Source organism: Chiloscyllium punctatum, chromosome 1, assembly GCF_047496795.1.
Source record: "Chiloscyllium punctatum isolate Juve2018m chromosome 1, sChiPun1.3, whole genome shotgun sequence".
Taxonomy (NCBI): Eukaryota; Metazoa; Chordata; class Chondrichthyes; order Orectolobiformes; family Hemiscylliidae; genus Chiloscyllium; species Chiloscyllium punctatum.
Genome location: NC_092739.1, coordinates 144,387,343 through 144,408,499, shown reverse-complemented (window position 1 = coordinate 144,408,499; position 21,157 = coordinate 144,387,343). Strand labels below are relative to the sequence as shown.

Sequence of the window (21,157 nt, the reverse complement as noted above, 5' to 3'; positions counted from 1 at the left end):
ATACCATTGTCTTCACTGCCTGCTTCTCCTACATGTTTATTTTCAGTGACTGGTTTGAAACAAATTTGCCTGTAGCTTTTATTCTTCCCCCTTTAATTATATTTCTGATTCCAAAAATTACTTTTATCTAACTTTTTAAAAAATATATAAATGTTTCATCTATTTTTGAATATTTTTGCTTACTTTAGTAATCCTGGTATTCCAAAAGTAGCAGCAAGTGAGATAGTTGATGCATGAGTTTTAATTTTCCAAAACTCCCAAGTTCAGAAATGGTCCCATAAATACGTAATATAACAAATCTGTTATTTTAAAAAGGGAGGGAGGCAGGAAACTACCAGGTACATAGCTTACAATGTGTCAAAGGGGAAATGTTAAAAGCTATTATGAAATAAGTTACAGCAGGATACTTGGAGAAGTTCAAAGTAATTAGGCAGAGACTGCATGGTTTCTTGAAAGGAAATTTATGTTTAATCAATCTATTGGAGTGCTTTTGAGGAAGTACTTGCTATTAATGAAAAGGAAACCCATGGGTATGCTGTACTTCGATTTCCAGAAGGATTCGATCCTTGGTGTACACTGTTGGAAACAGGCCTGCAGTCACTCAAACAGCCTTCTACTACTACCCCTTGTATCCTGTTACTAAGCCAGTCAATGATCCATTAAGCCAGTCAATGATCCATTTTGCCAGGTTTCCCTCGATTGTATGTGCTTTAACCTTCTCAACCAGTTGCCCATGTGGGATCTTGTCAGAAGCTTTGTTAAAAATCAATATAAACTACATCAACTGAACTTCCCTCATCCACACATTTAATCACATTTCAGAAAATTCAAACTAATATATTAAGCGTGATTTCCCTCTGACAAAACCATGCTGACTATCCCTAATTAACCCATGTCTTTCCAAGTGGATATTAATTCTCTCCTTCAGAATTTCCTCCAATAGTTTACTTACCACTGATGTGAGACTCACCAGTTTGTAATTCCTGGGTTTATCTCTACCACTTTCCTTGAAAAGTGTAGCCACATTAGTCATCCTCCAATCCTCTGGTACTTACCCTGTGGCCAGAGATGAATTAAAATTTTGTGTCAGGCATTTAATAAGGTTCCCCATGGTAGGCTCGTTCAGAAGGTCGGGAGGAATGGGATACAGGGAAATTTAGCTGTCTGGATACAGAATTGGCTAGTCGACAGAAGACAGCGAGTGGTAGTGGAAAGAAAATATTTTCCTTGGAAGTCAGTGGTGAGTGGTGTTCCACAGGGCTCTGTTCTTGGGCCTCTACTCTGTAATTTTTATTAATGACTTGGATGAGGAGATTGAAGGATGGGTTAGCAGGTTTGCAGGCGACACAAAGGTTGGAGGTGTAGTTGACAGTATAGAGGACTGTTGTAGTCTGCAGCATGACATTGACATGGTGCAGAGATGGGCTGAGAGAGTTCAACCTGGATAAATGCGAAGTGATGCATTTTGGAAGGTCGAACTTGAAAGTTGAGCACAGGATTCTTGGCAGTGTGGAGGAACAGCGGGATCTTGGTGTGCAGGTACTTAGATCCCTTAAAATTGCCACCCAAGTGGACAGGGTTGTTAAGAATGCATATGGTGTTTTGGCTTTCATTAACAGGGGTATTGAGTTTAAGAGTCGTGAGATCTTGTTGCAGCTCTTTAAAACTTTGGTTAGACCGCACTTGGAATACTGTATCCAGTTCTGGTCACCCTATTATAGGAAAGATGTGGATGCTTTGGAGAGGGTTCTGAGGAGGTTTACCAGGATGCTGCCTGGAATGGAGGGCTTATCTTACGAAGAGGGTTGACTGAGCTCTGATTTTTTTCATTGGGAAAAAGGAAGAGAGGGGACCTAATTGAGGTGTACAAGATAATGAGAGGCATAGATAGAGTTGATAGCCAGAAACTTTTTCCCAGGGCAGAAATTGTTAATACGAGGGGTCATAGTTTTAAGCTATTTGGCAGAAAGTATAGAGGGGATGTCAGAGGCGGGTTCTTTACACAGAGTTGTGAGAGCATGGAATGCGTTGCCAGCAGCAGTTGTGGAAGCGAGGTCATTGGGGATATTTAAGAGATTACTGGACATACATATTTGAGGGTTCGCACATTAGGTTTACCTTACATGAGGATCAATAGTCGGCACAACATCGTGGGCTGAAGGGCCTGTTATGCTGTACTGATGAAGGGCTTTTGCCCGAAACGTCGATTTTACTGCTCCTCGGATGCTGCCTGAACTGCTGTGCTCTTCCAACATCACTAATCCAGAATCTGGTTTCCAGCATCTGCAGTCATTGTTTTTACCCTCTCCTGTTCTATGTCTATGTGAAATTTTCTGTCTCACCTCCCATTGCAACCTGGGATGCAATTCATCTTGGCTAGGTGATTTATCTGTTTTTAAGCCTGACAAAGCATCCAATACCTTCCCATTTCTTATGTCAAACTGTGCAAATTCCTGAGTCCCTTTTTCTGAATTCCATACCTACATTCTCCTTTTCCAAAGTGAACACCAAAGATAAGTATTCATTCAACACCCTTCCAGTATCCTGTGGCTTCTCTCACAGATTTCCCCCTTGGTCCCTAATGGGCCGTACTCTTTCCCTGGTTAACTAGTTCCCTTTAATAATTTGTAAAGTAACTTAGGATTCTTCCTAATATTATTCGCAAGTCCTTTTTCATGACCCCCTTTGCTTTTCCTACTGTTTTCTTAAGTTCCCTCTTGCACTCCTATATTCCTCTAGGGCTGCAGATGAATTGTTTCTTGGCTTTGCTAAAGCTTTTTTTCTTTTTCCAGTGCTGAATTGTCCTAAACGTCCAGGGTTCTCTAAATTTACAGCTGCTACATTTCCTCCAAATGGTGCATGTTAGATCTATATCCACCCTAGTCCTTTTTGAGTGCTCCTCATTGCTTCACTGTAAACTTACCCACAAGGAGTTGTTCCCAGTCATCTTTGGCCAAATCCTGCTTTATTTTCATAAAATATGCCTTTCCCCAATCCAAAACCATCTTTTGTAAGCCACCTATTTCCTTGTCCATAACAAATTTGAACCGTACCATGTTGTGGTCACTATCATTAAAATGATTCCCCACTGCCACATCAAACACTTGTCTGGCTTTTCTCCCCCTGTCCCCAGCAGTCAAGCCACTTGTGGTGCCAGATGCTTGGCTGAGGGCTCCTGCACTACATGCCTGTTCCTTTTGGACTGTCTGGACATCATCCATTTCCTTCTTTTTTCTAGTCCCTTTAGCTGCAGTGTGACCACCTCTCTATATGTGCTGTCCATGTAACTCTCAACCTCATGGATGTCTCCTATGCCACAGTGTCTCCAACCATTGCTCGAGTGTCGAGACCTTGGAGCTCCAGCTTCTGTAGCTGGTAGCATTTCCTGCACATGTGATTGTCTAGGACACTGGCAGTGTCCAGTACACTCTATCTGTGATAAATGACAAATTCGCTTGGTTGGTCTCTCCTGCCATGTCTTAAATTTACAATTAATGCCTTAGACTAGAATTATTAGATTCATTTTAGTTGGTTTTGGTTAATTAGGTGATTATGAGCTAAATTTCACACTGATGGTATCTCGCTAACAAAAATACCATATATTTTCTACACTTGTTCTCTGTAAACTACATTCCCACTATTCTCAACCTTCAAGAGTTCGAATGAGCTACACTTAACTTTACTAACTGCATTAATCCTCACCAGATAATAGATTACCTACTCTATCACTAAGATTATCAAGGGGTTGCCCCTTATGAGAGGGAATCATGTTTCTAATTGGACATGAAAAACATGACTTAGCGTATCCAAACTGGACAAAACGTAACAAAGTGGAATATGAATAAAGATCAAGACAGAACTACTGGAGCGAACATCTGAAATATTGTGGATGCTGGACCACAAATGTTACCAGAATCATTAGTGCCTTAGTGGGAGAGTACAACCTGGAATGGGTGGGTTATCTTGTGACAAAACGTTGAACAGGTTGGGTTTGTATCTACTGAAGTTTAGAAGTCTAAGAAGTGACTTGGTTACAACATTGGAACTCCCATCCTGAAAAGGTGGTGCAAGGAGAGACATTGAATATCCTTAAGCAGAAGTGTATAGATTCTTGGTATAAAAGAGGGTGAGTGGAAGATTATCAGAGGAAGGTGAGAATGTGGATTATGGTTATAATAGTCATGATCTTCTTGAATGGCAGAGCAAGCTCAAAGGGCTGAATGGTCTACTGCTGCTGCTTTGTATGTATCGTGATTCATTTTTGTGTTAAGTCTTTAACAATTACAATGAGGAAGGCTATAGTCAAAAATGAGCATTTGTTCACGTTAATGCATTTCAACCCAGGCTACAGCGACTGACGTACTAACCTACTTCACTTTTCCATTTTAAATTTCCAACGTAATCTTCTTGGTTTAGGTCTCAATGTTATCCTACTATTTTATATAGACATTACTTTTTTTTTTGTTCTAGCCTATTGAGTAAATCTGGAACATTCTATTCTCCAATGTAGCAACTAACTGCTCACGATTCAGTATATTTACGAGTCATTTCTAGGTAGCTACCTGACCGGTTTTGTTTCTTCCAAAACAAAGTTCATCATACCAGTTCAACCCATTCTAGTACAATCAAACAATACTCTTTGGAATGAACTGCCAGAGGAAGTGGTAGATGCAGATACAGTCACAACATTTAAGACATTTGGATAGGTACATGAATAAAGACATAGAGATGTATAGCACGGAAACAGACCCTGCGGTCCAACTCTTCCATGCTGACCAGATATCCCAACCCAATCTAGTCCCACCTGCCAGCACTTGGCCCATATCGCTCCAAACCCTTCCTGTTCATACAGGTAAAAACAGGGACTGCAGATGCTGGAAACCAGATTCTAGATTAGAGTGGTGCTGGAAAAGCACAGCCGTTCAGACAGCATCCGAGGAGCAGGAAAATCGACGTTTCGGGCAAAAGCCCTTCATCAGGAATGTTCCTGTTCATATACCCATCCAGATGTTGCAATTGTACTAGCCTCCATCACTTTCTCTGGCAGACCATTCCACATACACATCAATCTCTGCATGAAAAGGTTGCCCCTTAGGTCTCTTTTATATATTTCCCCTCTCACCCTAAACCTATGCCCTCTAGTTCTGGTCTTCCTCCACCCCAGGCAAAAGGCCTTGTCTATTTACCCTATCCATGCCCCTCATAATTTTATAAACCTCTTTAAGGTCATCCCTCAGCCTCCGACACTCCAGGGAAAACAGCCCTAGCCTATTCAACTTCTCCCTTTAGCTATAGGAAGGAGAACGGAATTGCATGCAATATTCCAAATTTGGCCTAACCAGTGTCGTGTACAGCCACAACATGATCTCCCAACTCCTGTACTCAATACTCTGACCAATAAAAGAAAGAATGTCAAACACCACCTTCACGATTCTATCTACCAGCAACTCTACTTTCGAGGAACTATGAAACTGCACTCCAAGGTCTCTGTTTAGCAACACTCCCTAGGACCTTACCATTAAATGTATAAATCCTGCTAAGATTTGCTTTCCCAAAATGCAGCAGCTTGCATTTATCTAAAACTCCATCTGCCGCTCCTCAGCTCATTGGCTCATCTGATCAAGATCCTGTTGTTTTCCGTTGTAACCTTCTTTGCTGTTCACTCCACCTCCAATTTTGGTGTCATTTGCAAACTTACTAACTATACCTCTTATGCTCACATCCAAATCATTCATATTAATGATGAAAAGTAGTGGATGGAGCCAGCACCGATCCTTGTGGCACTCCACTGGTCACAGGCCTCCAGTCTGAAAAACAACCCTCCACCACCACCCTCTGTCTTCTACCTTTGAGCCAGTTCTGTATCCAAATGGTTAGTTCTCTCTATATTCCATAAGATTTAACCTAGCTAACAACCCTCCCATGGGGAACCTTGTTGAACGCCTTACTGAAGTCCATACAGACATCTACCGCTCTGCCTTCATCAATCACCTTTGTTAGTTCTTCAAAAAAACTCAAGTTTGTGAGACATGATTTCTCATGCGCAAAGCCATGTTGACTATCCCTAATCAGTTCTTGCCTTTCCAAATACATGTACGTCATGTCCCTCAAGATTCCCTCCAACAACTTGTCCACCACCGACGTCAGGCTTACTAGCCTATAGTTCTATAGGAAATGGTCTATGGGAAAGGTTTAGAGATATATGGGCTGAAAAATGTGTTGCTGGAAAAGCGCAGCAGGTCAGGCAGTATCAAAGGAGCAGGAGAATTGACGTTTCAGGCATAAGAAGGGCTTATACCTGAAACGTCGATTCTCCTGCTCCTTTAATGCTGCCTGACCTGCTGTGCTTTTCCAGCAATACATTTTTCAGCTCTGATCTCCAGCATCTGCAGTCCTCACTTTCTCCTAGAGATATATGGGCAAAACACAAGCAACTGGGACTAGTTTAGTTTGGGAAACTTGGTCGGCACGGACAAGTTGGACCAAAGGGTCTGTTTTCATGTTGTTTAACTCTCTACTCAATACTGATTCTTTCTGGCAGTAAACATCATGTCTAAGTGACTACAAACTTCAGGAAAATCCATGGTTTGTTCTTTGGACTGTACTGCATTGACTTCACAGATGAATGCAAAATTTTCTGTGACCTAGTGCACCCTGTGTAAAGGAAAAAATGTCACCACGATCCTATTATGCTATGAGATGTGAGAATTCATTTATACTCTTACTTTTTGTTCTGGTTACAATATGTTTTCCATATATTCCTAGTTCAGCCATTTAGTCTACAAAAGAAATTGAAATTAAAATAAGTGAAGAAAAGGCTATGTATCACTGTAAAGCAATCACTAATTTTTAAAAAATGTTCATGGGCTGTGGGTGTTTATAGTAAGGTCAGCATTTATTATCCTTTCATGATTTATTTGGAAAAGGTAAACTACTACAGGTCTTGGGGTATAGGTAATAGTGTTGGGAAGTTCCAAGAATTTGACCTAGCAACATTGAAGGAACTGCAATAATCATTCCAAGTCAGGATGATATTTGGCTTTGAGGGGGAGCTTTCTGACATAAAATGCAGCAGTTAATACCACTGCTAAAGTATTCTTGGCTTTTCCGTAAAGTCGTTCTGTCATGAGGTAATAGGTCACTTGCTCCTAAGCTTTTGTTATTACCAAACTACAATGAAACAAGTGGGTGGAGTCTATTGCAACAGTATTAGACTGGAACAGTTGGGCTTGGAGTGAAACATTTTTTGAGAAACCAAACTGAGTCTAATAGGTATAGTCTGGCCATTACAGAGACATGGTTACAATGTGATCAAAGTTAGGAGCTAAATATTCAGAGCTATGTGACCTTTTCAAAGGACAGGCAGGTTGGGGATGGGGAGGGAGCTTTGTTTGTATGAGATAGAATTAATACAAGAGGGATCTAATATGGATGATGCAGAATTCATATGAATGGCAGTGAGATAACAAGGGAAAGAAGAACTGGTGGGAGTCAATATGTTCCACAGGTCAGAGAATAAATTAGGAGATCAGAAAGATTTTTATTAAAAGCTATACATTAATTATGAGTTGATTAAGAATCTTAGTTGTCTATTTCTGCATCTTATGGGTAATTTTAATTTTCTTGAAAATTTGGACAATCAAACTGGCAGAGGAGCCATGAAGGAACAGTATGTTGTGGACTCGACCAGGGATCCAGGTAATCTTTGGATCTAGTAATGTATAATGAGGCAGGTTCAGTAAATGATCTCTGATTGAAAGATTCCCTGGGGAACAATGACTGTAACATGGTAGAATTTAGTATTCAGTTTGAGAGAGGAACTTGGGTAGGAAACAACTTAAACTTAAAGGTGAACCATCAGACTTGGCTGAAATAGACTGAGAAAGGAATTTAGCAGAAACAATGGTTGATGAACTATGTCAGGCATTTTTAACAAAACTAAATGAACAAAAAGTTCATTTGTTACAGTGAAGATATATTCTAATGAGGAAGAAGGATTCTAGGAAGAGAATACACTGACCATGGGTAACCAGGGAAGTTAAGGACAGTATCAAATTGAAAGGAAATACACATAGAACGTGGTAATATTCTATGGACTGAGAAAGTTCTAAAAGCACAAAAGAAGACTAAAAGAATAATCAGAACATAAATTAGAGGCAAACTGGCAAGTTGCATAAAAACAGATACTAAGAGCTTCTTTAAATATATAAAAAGGAAGGGGAGGGCAACAGTGAACATTGGCCCTCAGTGAATGAATCTGGGGAAATGATGGGGTACCAAGAAATGGTAGAAGAGTTGAACATCAGTCTTTGTGGCAAAGGATAGTTACAGCATTCCAAAAATAATCAAGGTGCTAAACAGAGGGAGGAAATAACTCGAGGAAAAGTAGAAGAAAGTAATGAGGATAAAGGCTGATAAGTCTCCTTGATCTGACGGGTTGCGTCCCAGGGTTTTAAAGGAAGTAGTTACAGATACAGTGGTTGAAATGGTAGTAGTCTTGCGAGAATCCTTCATTCTAGAAAGATCCCAGACACTTGGCAAACTGCCAATGTAACAAAAGAAAAACTGGAAGAACTGTGCATGCTGTAAGTCAGAAACAAAATCAGAAATTGGAAAAGCTCAGTAAGTCTGGCAGCATTTGTGGAGAGAAATTAAACATTTCAGGTACACTGACCCTTCCTCAGAACTGCAGTAGAGTTAAGGATTATCAGATTTGCCATGATTTCATTCAATGAAAGATTGGAATCAATAGTCCAAACGGCCAAATGATTAATGACCATAAGAACTATGGATCAGCAGCAGAATTGTACTCTTAACACATTCTGCAACCTCATGGCCTGGCATACTTCCCCATTCAACCATCAACATCAAGGCTGGGGATCAATCCTGGTATGACGAGAGTGCAGGAGGAAATGCCAGACACTTTAGCTAAAAATAAAATGTCAACCTGGTGAAAATACAAACAGGACCACTTGTGTACCATAACCAAAGCTCTGCTGTTCTGCCACTCGATGTTGGAAAATTAAACAACTCAGTGAGGAGGCTGCACAAATATCCCCATCCTCAATAACGTGGGAGCCCCACATCAGTGCAAATGATAAAGCAGTTACAACAATCTCAGTCAGATGTGGTAAGTGAATTATTCATCTTGACTTCGAGAGGTTTTCAGCAACACACATGCTACATGTATGCATTCATTCCATGTGATACTAAGAAACACCTGGAGGCCCTGTATACTGCAAAGACTATGGGCCCTGACAACAGTCTCTCACTAGTACTGAAAACCTGTACGCTAAAAGTTGCTACACTCTCAAACCAAGCTGTTCCAACTATAACACTGGCATTTATTCAACAATGCAGAAAATTGATCAGGTATACGAAAAGCAAAACAAATTGAACCTGGCCAATTACCACACCATCAGTCTTCTCTTGATCATCAGTAAAGTGATAGGAAGTGTCATCAATACTGCTATCGAGCAGCATTCACTCAGCACTAATCTGCTCACTAATGCTCAGCTTGGATTCTACCAGGTCTGCTCCTGACCTCATTACAGCCTGACTTCAAACATGGACAGAAGAGCTGAATTCCAGCCATTAGGTTAGAGTTGACACCCCTTCAGATCAAGGCTGCAATTGAACAAGTGTGGCATCAAGGAGCCCTGTCAAAAGTGGTATCAATAGGAATCAGGGAGGGGAAAACTCTGCTGACACCATCCAAGATAAGGCTGCCAACCTGATTGCTTTCTTCACAAAATCTCAGAATTGTGAGGTGATGCATTTAGGCAAGTCTAATTCTAGAGCGAATTATACAATGAATGGAAGAGCCTTGGGAAAAGTTGATGGGCAGAGAGATCTGGGAGTGCAGGTCCATTGTACCCTGAAGGTTGCTACACAAGTGGATAGAGTGGTCAAGAAGGCATATAGTATGCTTGCCTTCATTGGATGGGGTATTGAGTATAAGAGCTGGCAAGTCATGTTAAAATTGTACAAGACGTTGGTTCGGCCACATTTAGAATACTGTGTACACTTCTAGGCGCCACATTACCAAAAGGATGTGGACGCTTTGGAGAGGGTGCAGAGAAGATTTACAAGGATGTTACCTAGTATGGAAGGTGCTAGCTATGAGGAAAGGTTGAGTCAGTTAGGTTTATTTTAACTAGAAGAGAGGAGATTGGGGGGGAACCTGATTAAGGTTTACAAAATCATGAAGGGTGGTTAGAGACAAGCTTTTTCCCAGGGTGAAGGATTCAGGAACGAGAGGTCATGCTTTCAAAGTGAGAGGTGGAAAGTTTCAGGGGGATACACACAGCAAGTACTTCACACAGAGGGTGATGGGTGTTTGGAATGCGTTGCCAGCAGAGGTGGTAGAGACAGGCATGGTAGATTCATTTAAGATGCATCTCGGCAGATGCATGAGTAAGTGGGGAGCAGAGGGATACAGATGCTTAGGAATTGACCTACAGGTTTAGACAGTACATTTGGATCGGTTCAGTCTTGGAGGGACGATAGGCCTGTTCCTAGGCTGTAAATTTTCTTTGTTCTTTGTTACAGTGCAGGAGGCAAGTCACCTTGGATACCACCTTCTAAATCTATAACCAGTGCCATCTAGAAGGACATGGGCAACACCACCTCCTAGCCACTCACCATCCCGACTTGGAATTATATTGCTGTTTCTTTGTTGCTAGGTCAAAATCCAGGAACTCCCTCCTATTGGCATTGTGGGCTTACCTACAGCACATGGACCACAGGAGCTCAAGAAGATAATGAACTATTGCTTTCTGACAACAAGGAATGAGCAATGAATGGCCCGGCAGTGATGCCCACATCACATTAACGAATGAATAATTAAAAAAAACTTTAGACACAGATCTTGAATATTGAAATGTAAGAATGATAAAATTAAGGAGTTCTACACTTCTGAGATACTAGGTAAAAACAATGACTGCAGATGCTGAAAATCAAATACTGGATTAGTGGTGCTGGAAGAGCACAGCAGTTCAGGCAGCATCCAACGAGCAGCGAAATCAACGTTTCGGGCAAAAGCCCTTCATCAGGAATAAAGGCAGTGAGCCTGCAGCATGGAGAGATAAGCTAGAGGAGGGTGGGGGTGGGGAGAGAGTAGCATAGAGTACAATGGGTGAGTGGGGGAGGAGATGAAGGTGATAGGTCAAAGAGAAGAGGGTGGAGTGGATAGGTGGAAAAGGAGATAGGCAGGTCGGACAAGTCCGGACAAGTCAAGGAGACAGTTACTGAGCTGGAAGTTTGAAACTAGGATGAGGTGGGGGAAGGGGAAATGAGGAAGCTGTTGAAGTCCACATTGATGCCCTGGGGTTGAAGTGTTCCGAGGCGGAAGATGAGGCGTTCTTCCTCCAGGCGTCTGGTGTCTAGGAGAATGTAATTGAGATTTAATTTGACTGTAGAGAGAGAAGGAAGTGTTGTGGTTCTGTTCGCTGAGCTGGGAATTTGTGTTGCAGACGTTTCGTCCCCTGTCTAGGTGACATCCTCAGTGCTTGGGAGCCTCCTGTGAAGCGCCTCTGTGATCTTTCCTCCGGCATTTATAGTGGTTTGTATCTGCCGCTTACGGTTGTCAGTTCCAGCTGTCCGCTGCAGTGGCCGGTATATTGGGTCCAGGTTGATGTGCTTATTGATTGAATCTGTGGATGAGTGCCATGCCTCTAGGAATTCCCTGGCTGTTCTCTGTTTGGCTTGTCCTATAATAGTAGTGTTGTCCCAGTCAAACTCATGTTGCTTGTCATCTGAGTGTGTGGCTACTAAGGATAGCTGGTCATGTCGTTTCGTGGCTAGTTGGTGTTCATGGATGCGGACCGTTAGCTGTCTTCCTGTTTGTCCTATGTAGTGATTTGTGCAGTCCTTGCATGGGATTTTGTACACTACATTGGTTTTGCTCATGCTGGGTATCGGGTCCTTCGTCCTGGTGAGTTGTTGTCTGACAGTGGCTGTTGGTTTGTGTGCTGTTATGAGTCCTAGTGGTTGCAGTCGTCTGGCTGACAGTTCAGAAATGTTTTTGATGTATGGTAGTGTGACTAGTCCTTTGGGTTGTGGCATGTCCTCATTCCGTTGTCTTTCCCTCAGGCGTCTATTGATGAAATTGCGGGGATATCCGTTTTTGGCAAATACATTGTAGAGGTGTTCTTCTTCCTCTTTTTGCAGTTCTGGTGTACTGCAGTGTGTTGTGGCCCTTTTGAACAGTGTCTTGATGCAACTTCTTTTGTGTGTGTCCACTGCAGTGGACAGCTGGAACTGACAACCAGAAGCGGCAGGTACAAATCACTATAAATGCCGGAGGAAACATCACAGAAGCGCTTCACAGGAGGCTTCCAAGCACTGAGGATGTCACCTAGACAGGGGACAAAACGTCTGCAGCACAACAATGAGCACCCGAGCTGCAAATCTTCTCCCAAACTTAGAAGCAAGTGTTTTAGAACTGCTCTAGAAAATTGGGAACAACAGGAAGATTTTGAAAAGCATTGTAATTTTAAAATAGACCAAAAGGAATAGTTTGAAGTGTGTTCAGATTTTGAGAGTCTAGCCTCCTCTTGCGTTGTATTTAAGAGTGAAAAATAACTGTTATTGCTTCCTAAAATTAGTTTTATAGAAAATTAGAGTAAAATTGAACTAAAGGATACAACTAATTTTCTTGTGTGTGTTTGTTTAGAGAAGAATTATAGAATAACTAAGGTGTGGAAAGAGGCCGATCAAGTCACCAACCCTCCAAAAAAACATCCCATCCAAATCCAGCCCCCTAAACTATCCCTGTAACTCCACATTTACCAGGGTTAATCCTCCTGGCCTGCACATCCCTGTGCAGTACAGACAATTTAGCCCTTGACAATTCCGCCAAGCTGCACATCTTTGGACTGTGAGAGAAAACTGGAGCACCCAATGGAAACCCACACAGACACTGGGAGGACGTGCAATTCCACACAGATAGTCACCCAAGGCTGGAATTGAACCCAGATCCCTGGATCTGCGAGGCAGCAGTGCCACCCTGGATGATGGCTGGGAGTAGATAGTATGGAATATGTGAGGAGAAATATAATGACAACATTTGTTACTTATAAAAGATTGTCAGCTGGTTACAGACAATATTTAAAAGTTCAGATTGCTGCAAAAATATAATATTTATGATGGCTACTTTCATGTTCAATAAAATGTAATCTTGAGCCCACAAAATAGTTGTTTCACACTTACAGGATTTTAATTGTAAAGTTGAAGTTAATCAACAGATCATCTTAAAGAGAAACAATGTCAAATCACCTCATATCCAGTACACAAATAGTGTAAAAATAACCTGATTGTAAACACTACACCTATTTTGTGTGTGAAAGTGTTAACACTGTAGTGTGTGAAGGAAGAGAGAACTTCAAGAGGTCCATCAAAGGACTGAGTAAAGAACTTGTGTTCATATTTATTTTAATCAACTGTTGGGACATGTTATGACACAGCTTGAGTAGGTGAGCTTTGAACCCTTCTACCCCAGACGTAGGGACATTACCATTGCCCCACAAAACCATACTATGCATTTCTATAGTGAATTGCATGACATACCAAAGCCAATTAGATACCTTTGTAATTTAGGGAACTAATGCAACCAACCTGCAGGCAATAAGATACCTATTAGCAAACTTGAATGAGATAAATGACCAGCTTATGTGCTTGTGATGTTCGCTAAAGGATAAACATTGGGCAAGCTTTGCTCCTTTTTGAATAGATATTTTCTAACCAACGCATTCACAAGATATTACAATACACACCTCTGGAGCAGGTGAGACTTGAACCTGGGCCTCTTGGTCCAGGTGTGCCACAAGAGCTCTCTCCTCTTTGAGTAATATCATGGAATCTATTGCATTCACATGAGCTGCTAGATGCGGTCTAAGTTTAATGGCTGATTTAAAAATGACTGATTCAGTTGTACATCAAATCAAAGCAAATTTTAGCAGGACTTATACACTTAATGGTAAGGTCCTAGGGAGTGTTGCTGAACAAAGAGACCTTGGAGTGCAGGTTCATAGCTCCTTGAAAGTGGAGTCGCAGGTAGATAGGATAGTGAAGAAGGCGTTTGGTATGCTTTCCTTTATTGGTCAGAGTATTGAGTACAGGAGTTGGGAGGTCATGTTGCGGCTGTACAGGACATTGGTTAGGCCACTGTTGGAATATTGCGTGCAATTCTGGTTTCCTTCCTATTGGAAAGATGTTGTGAAACTTGAAAGGGTTCAGAAAAGATTTACAAGGATGTTGCCAGGGTTGGAGGATCTGAGCTACTGGGAGAGGCTGAACAGGCTGGGGCTGTTTTCCCTGGAGCGTGGGAGGCTGAGGGGTGACCTTATAGAGGTTTACAAAATTATGAGGGGCATAGGTAGGAAAAATAGACAAAGTCTTTTCCCTGGGGTTGGGGAGTCCAGAACTAGAGTGCATAGGTTTGGGGTGAGAGGGGAAAGATATAAAAGAGACCTAAGGGGCAGCATTTTCACGCAGAGGGTGGTACATGTAGGGAATGAGCTGCCAGAGGATGCGGTGGAGGCTGGTACAATTGCAACAACATTTAAGATGCATTTGGATGGGTATATGAATAGGAAGGGTTTGGAGGGGTATGGGCTGGGTGCTGGCAGGAGGAATTAGATTGGGTTTGGATATCTGGTTGGCATGGACGGGTTGGACCGAAGGGTCTATTTCCATGCTGTACATCTCTATGACTCTGTCAGTAGTTCATCATGTATTAGCCTTGATTTGGTGCCAAGTCTCTGGAGAAGGGTTTGAACTGGTGTAGAAATATTAAAGGTTTTCAACATGACTCCACTGTAAAGTAAATCAAGCAGTAGTTGATCAGTACAAGTATACACACAAGGAGAGTACTCTCAGATTACTGAAATAAAATGTCTCCCATACATTTATATTGCCCTTCTGACAATTCAACGTTGCATGTAATTATCACATGGATTATACCCCTTATTTATGCATGTACATGATTATATAAAAACAAACTACATTTGGTCCTTTTCCCGACATCATTCTCCTCCTCTTTGCATCAAGAGCATCCTGCTCCCTTTTTTACCCTGGCTTTCCCGAGTGTTCATTCACTCATTATTTTTCATAAAAAAGGGGACCTAGTAATTTATTTTTAAAAAGTGTCTTAATCCATCTAACCTTGCACTGTCATTATCAGCAAAATTATCTCCTGTCTTGTCACCACTTCTAATTTACAGATTCATTAAGTTACTTACGTCTCGATTATTTTGATAGTTCTTTTTACAGGTTCAACATAGTTAACCAAAACACTAATTCCTTCAGAGCCCATGATTCTCTGACTAAGAGGCAGAGGAATCTTATTTGGACTGATAAGTGGTAGGTAACATTTGTGTAGATGTTAGCTGTCTGTAACAGCAAAACAATTGCATTCCCTATAAACCTGCATCTTTATTTCTCTTACCAACTGAATTTATGTTCAGTTCTTTTATAATTGTTCTTTTAGAATTTGTATCGAGTGGCAGGAGGAACAGTAATCAGAGGACACATAATTAGCAAAAGAATTGGTGACAACATGAGGGAAAATCACAAGGCAATTGGAAAAAATCAGCAAAATTTTGTGACAGTGAAATCATGGCTAAGCAATATATAAAAGTTCTTTGTATACAAATACTAAAAGTTGGAGCAGAAGTAGAACATTCAGCCCCTTGAAGCTGCTCTGACATTCAATGAATTAAAGCTGCTCCATCTATGTTTCAAATTCCACATTCAGATCCAAACTCACTAATCCTCAATTCCCCTGCTTGACAAGAATCTATTCATCTCTGTTTAAAATATTCAATGTCCCCATCTGCAAAGCTACTTGAGGCAGAGTGTTCCAAAGTCTCACAGCTCTCCTTATCTCTGCCTTTAATTGGAAATTCCTAATTTTAAAGTGGTGCCCATTAGTTCTGGCATGACTCTCAAGGGAAAATATCCTTTCATACCTAATCTGAACTGCCTTCAACGTATCTACATTCTTCCGCAAAAAGGGAGACCATACTGCATACAGATTTGAGATTTCACCAATGCCCTGTATAACCGAAGCAGAACATCCTTACTTTTCTATCCAATTAATGTCACAATGAAGGGTTGCATCCCATCAGGCTTCTCGATTACATACTGTGCCTGTGTACTAATGTTTTGTGACTCATGCACCAGAACATCTAAATCCCTCTGCACCTCAGAATTCTTCAGTGGTTTTGTTCTCTGTTTAAGGAGTACTCTTTGTTTTTTTCTTTCTAGCAAAGGGAGTGCATTTTAGATGAAAGGAAGCCTGTAGAGTATCACATTTGGAGATCTAGAATGCATTGAACAAGGTGTCAATAAAAATGTTATTATGCAAAGTAGGAGCTCATGGTGTAATTAATTCAATATTAACATGTTAAGAAGAATAGCTGGCAGACAACTGAGAGAGTGGATAAATGTTTTTTTTTCTGGTTGACAGGATGTGATGAGTCAAATCCCTCAGAGGATTGTATTGTGTTCTCAGCTTTTTACAACTTGTGCACGTAATGTGTATGTTATAATTGTGTATTAAATGTTATTTATTTTAGAATTTAGATTTGAGCTAGTGGGATGTAGATTTTGGTCTGTGTTTTTAGATGGTCTGTGATTAACTTGTTAGTATCTCTGAACTATTCTTTCTTAAAAAGAATGTGAGAGATTATTGAGGTATTAATATAATTTATTTACACTAGGAAAGTTTTATGAGCAGTCTAAACTTTGAGCAGCATTAGCTTGCTTTCTGTTTCAAAGGAACAGGATTTGTTAGGGGGAAAAACTCAACATGGAAAGATTTTACTTTTTATTTCTCAGAGATTCTGGTAGAAATGAGATAAATGAAAAATTTTATCTGAAGAAAGGAAATAATTTAGAATTGTTAGGAAATAGGTTAACTCCATGTTAGGACTTTAGCTTGAAAGTTCCAGATCAGAGGTGTTTGGTTAAAACCATTCAAATGTTATTCAAAGAGCAGAAAGTCCAAACTCAGTTATGTAACTAATCACGGAAGACACCACCAAACTCTTAAGACTAAAAATTGAAAGAAACAGTTAAGTTAAACCTGCAGATGCGATAGAGAAGAAAATTCTCTCTGGTGTATGAGTATAAAGTGATGATTTTGGGATGGATGGGATTTTATTTTTCTTATGTTTATGAGCATTCAAATTGGATCATATATAACTAGCTTGGTTCATTCGATTATTTTTTCTTTTGCAACATAAACTTCTGTTTTATTGTTAGAACTAAAATTTCAGTATTACATGCTTGTGTTTTAATGAAAGATCACCTTGTTAAATTAAAACCATCTATCAACAGTTTTCGGATAAGTTTCAGATAATATCAGCAGGGATCACAGCAATTGGGGGCTGCTATGGGATTTTAATTCATTGAATTTAAGAGGAATCTGTGTCTTTTTAAAATAACAGACAGTTCTGGACATAAACAGTTGTGTGGCACTGAAATTTATTGCACAAAATTTGAAGATGGCTTTGAATATTGTTAAGAGTTTTCTTGAGGTTCAAGATACAATAGTGGATTATATGGAATCCTTGACTAAAGCTAAGGTGAGAGTTAGAATTCAAATTAAAGGTAGAAGTAAAAGATGTTTTTAAAAATGATGAGATGTTTCTAGTGATTAATCAATGTTTAGAATTGGAAGAAATGTCACAGCTGGAATTAATTAAGGTACAGTTAGAGATGAAAAGATTTGAGTTAGAAAATTGAATAATCAGGCATATTTCACCTATTAGTTGTACTCCAAATAAACTTGAGGAAATTGATGCCTTTGTTTTCAGTCCCTCTTCTAAACTCCATTCTGAGCTACTGAATCCATCTTTCTTACTGACACAGTTCAAGACCAGTCAGATATTTATAACCCATGCTGGTTCTTGGGCATATATTCACAACATCACTAAGACTGCCTATTTCCTTGTTCCTAACATCACCTGTCTATGCTCTGATATGCTGGAATATAATCATGATCCACCTCCTTTTCAGTGACCAATGCCTCCAAGTGTTTCTTGAAATCGAATTGGCTGAAAACTAGCATCTGTGTTTCAACCTTATCTATTGCGCTGATATACTGGGCACCCCCTTCATTGATAATGGGAACTGTGTGCCAAAGAAGGCAATCCGTATGTTGCCCAACCAGAAACCTTGGATAAACTATGAAATCCATTGGCCACTGAAGATGTGGCATTTGAGACAGATGACCTAGAGCTTTACAAGAAATCCAGATATGACCTCTAATGGCAATCCATTAGAGATGCCAAGAGGCATTGCTAGACCAAGTTAGAGACCCAAACCAACCGCACGGCCACCTGCCACCTGTGGCAAGGCCTACACAACATACAAAATGAAGCAGAAGAAAGTAATGAACAAAAACATGTTCATTCGTGATGCACTTAATGCTTTTTACGCTCGGTTCGAGCAGAATGCCAGTGGAATGGTGTCACCTGCCCTGACAGCTCCATACACACCTATTCCCTCAGTCACCGCTGCAGATGTCAGATCAGTCTTCTTGAGAGTGAACCCGAGGAAAGCGGTTAGCTCAGGTGGAGTTCCCAGCTGTGCACTCAGATCCTGAGCAGACAAGCTGGCAGGAGTACTGACTCTCCTTGTTACAAGTTGAAGTCCCCACCTACTTCGAGAAGACCACCATCATCCCAGTACCAAAGAAAACATTGCAATGTCCCTCAACGCCTATCATCCGGTGGCTCTGACCTCCATGATTATGAAATGCTTTGAGATGCTAGCCAGGGCCCACATCAACTCTAGCTTCCCAGCCTGCCTCAATCCTTTGCAATGTGCTTAATGGCACAACAGGTCCACAGCAGATGCCATTCCATTAGACCTATATTCATCCTTGGAACATCTGGATAAGGAGGCTTATGTCAGGTTTCTACTTACGAACTACAGCTCCATCTTCAACACTATAATCCCAGCCAAGTTGATCTCCAAACACCGAGACCTATTTCTCGGCTCTGCCTTCTGCAACTGGATCCTCAGCTTCTTGATCTGCAGACCGCAATCGACGAAGATAGACAATGACATCTCCTCTATAATAATCCTCAACACCAGTGCTCACAAGGATGCATACTCAGCCCCGTACTATACTTCCTGTGCACTCATGACTGTGTGGCTAAATACATCCAAACACCATCGACATGTTCGCTGACAACACCAACCATTGTAGACTGGATATCAAACAAAATGATGAGGCAGAATACAGGAAGCAGATCGAATGTTTGGTGTTGTGTTTCAAACATAACGATCTTTCCCTCAATGTTATCAAAACTAAAGAACTGATCGTTGACTTCAGGAAGAAAGGAGAAGGATACTCCCCTATCTACATCAATGGTGCTGAAGTGGAGAGGGTCAAGAGCATCAGATTCCTAGGAGTGACGATAACCAACAGTCTGTCCTGGTCCTTGCACAGGGATGTAATGGTCAAGAAGGCACAACAATACCTCTTCTTCCCAACAGGCTAAGGAAATTTGGCATGTCCATAAGGACCCTCACCAACTTTTACAGATGCACCATAGAAAGCTTTCTATCTGAGTGCATTATGGCTTGGTATGGCAACTGTCCTGCCTAGGACTGTAACAAACTACAGAAAGTTGTGAATGCAGCCCAGACCATCACAAAAGCCAACCTCCCATCCATTAACTTCATCTACACTTCTCGTTGCCACAGAAAAACCAACATCATGAAAGACCCTTCCCAGCCTAGTTATACTCTCTTCTAACCTTTTCCGTCAGGCAAAGATACAGAAGCTTAAACACAAGTACCAACAGGTTCAAATATAGCTTCTTCCCCGCTGTTTTTAGCCTGCCAAATGGACGTCTCTAATTTCAAATTTAATGTTGATCTTGCTTTTGTGCACCTCCTGTGCAACCATAACTTTGTATTCCTCATTCTAAACACTCTATGGTCTATTTGTCCTTGTATGTTATGATCTGCCTGTACTGCACACAAAACAAAACTTTGCACCGTACTTTGGTACATGTGACAACAAAAAAATCGAATGTTAGTTCTATTTAAAATCTGACCTTTTTAGCGAGGTGATAGTGCCATGGAACATGGAGGGAGTTCTCAATGTGAAGGTGGGACTTCATCTCCACAAGGACTGTCACTCTCACCAATACTGTCATGGACAGATGTATCTGCAGCCAGCCATGGTAAGGATGAGATCAAATATGTTTTTCCTTCTTGATGGTTTCCTCACCACCTGCCACAGATCCAACCAAAGGCAGCAATGCCCTTTAGGACCTGACCAGCTCTGTTAGTACTGGTGCTGCTGAGCTACTCTTGGTGGTGGACATTGATGCGTTCCATTCCAGAGTACATTGTGGTCCTTTGCCATCCTCATTACTTCCTCAAAGTGGTGTTCAACATGGAGGAATACTGATTCATCAATCAAGGCAGGGGTGCTAGATATGTGTTGTAACCAGTCTCATAAGACTTTATGAGATTTGGAGTCAATGTTGAGGATGCCCAAGGCAACTCTCTCCCTCCTATATATCACTATGCTGCCACCTCTGCTAGGTCTGTCCTATTGGTGGGACAGGACAGGACATACCTCCAAAAAATGATAACATTGTTGTTTGTAAGGTGTGATTCTGGAGTTTGATATATCAGACTATTGCCTAACTTGTTTGTAAGACAGCCCTCCCAACTTTAGCCTACAGATGTTAGTAAGGAGGATGTTGCAAGGTTGACAGGTTGTATTTGCCACTATTGATGCCTGATGGCCCATCCGGTTTTATCTTGTTCTTTAGGTTTTGTTGTGATTGCTACAACCGAGTGGTTTGTTAGGGTCAAAGAGCATAGAGATGTACAGCACAGTAACAGATCTTCGGTCCAACCCGTCCATGCCAAACAGATATCCCATCCCAATCTAGTCCCACCTGCCAGCACCCAGCCTATATCCCTCCAAACCCTTCCTATTCATAGACCCATCCAGATGCCTTTTAAATGTTGCAATTGTACTAACCTACACCACTTCCTCTGGCAGCCCATTCCACAAACAAAATATAGCCCCAGCCTATTCAACCTCTCCCTCGAGCTCAAATCATCCAACCCTGGCAACATCCTTGTAAATCTTTTCTGAACCCTTTCAAGTTTCACA

General features: G+C 41.1%; 1 protein-coding gene and 1 long non-coding RNA gene across 3 annotated transcripts in view; one reads left to right on the top strand and one right to left on the bottom strand.

Moving 5' to 3' along the window:
* Positions 1-21,157, top strand: part of LOC140480901 (charged multivesicular body protein 3) — a 68,590-nt gene that overhangs the window by 24,296 nt on the left and 23,137 nt on the right. The window lies entirely within an intron of this gene.
* Positions 1-21,157, bottom strand: part of LOC140480917 (uncharacterized) — a 36,430-nt gene that overhangs the window by 14,907 nt on the left and 366 nt on the right. The window lies entirely within an intron of this gene.